Here is a 1,141-nt window from a genome sequence, read left to right on the forward strand (position 1 = left end):
TTAAGAGGTTTCCCCAAGCTGTGAGTGGCCCAAAGAGGTCTGAGGAAGGCTGGAGGGAGGCCCTAGGGCAGCTCACTACTACAGAGGCAGAGGCATGGCTTCCTTCCTGAAGCAGTGGGGGGTCCCCCCTTAACTGGAGGCCCGCCCAAAGCCCAAAGATGAAGCAGGATTGGAGAATCTTTATTGTTGTTGAAGACACCCAAGTTGTCTGATTCCTTGGGTGATTCCTGGCTCTGCACTAAGGAATCACATCTGGTGTGAACTCCCCCAGACCCAACCCAGGTGGGCCACATGCAAGGCCAGAGTCTTCCCCACTGTGCTATCACCCTGGCCAGGAAGTAGAGAATCTTAGGCACTCCCCCTTGTTTTTTCCCCACTCTGTCTGATATTTGTCCTCTGTGTGAGGGTGCAGGGAGTTGGGGAAAGCTTGAGGGAATAAGGACACCCAAAAAAGGCCTCCAAAAGCAGCACCCTTTCCAGGCTTTCCCAAGCCCCCCTCACTAGAAGATGGGGTTCCTGAGGTGTGGGGCGATACAGGGATGCTTGAGTCCCCTCCCAGGAGACTTGCTCCACTAGGGTCCAGCTCAACCCCCAGCTCGGGGTTCCTAGTTTTAAGATAAAATCGTGATGCACCCCTTCCCACACCTGCCTTTTCTGGGGCTTTCCTCCCTCCTGAAGGCAAGACCTCAACAGTGCCAGGGGCTGACCTACCATCTACACTACTGGCTGGGCCCTACTCCTCCAACATTCTGCTTTCTTGTGGGGGTGGAGGGAGGGTTTGGGAGTCACACCCGGTGGTGCTCAGAGCCTGTTCCTGGCTCTGTACTTAGGGGGTCACTCATAGCAATACTGGAAATTGAACCTCAGCCAGCCACATGCCAGAACTAGCACTAGCTTCTCTCTTTCTCTCTCCCTCTCCCTCCCTCCCTCCCTCCCTCCCTCCCTCCCTCCCTCCCTCCCTCCCTACCTCTCTTTCTCTCTCTCATTCTCCCTCTCTCTCTTTCTCTTTCTGACTCTCTGTCTCTCCGTCTCTGTCACACACACACACACACACACACACACACACACACACACACACACACACACCAGCTATCATTCTATCCCTTACACACCACGCCCTCTTCCTCTTTGACCCTTCGGT

Source organism: Suncus etruscus, chromosome 7 (assembly GCF_024139225.1).
Source record: "Suncus etruscus isolate mSunEtr1 chromosome 7, mSunEtr1.pri.cur, whole genome shotgun sequence".
In the NCBI taxonomy this organism is placed as follows: Eukaryota; Metazoa; Chordata; class Mammalia; order Eulipotyphla; family Soricidae; genus Suncus; species Suncus etruscus.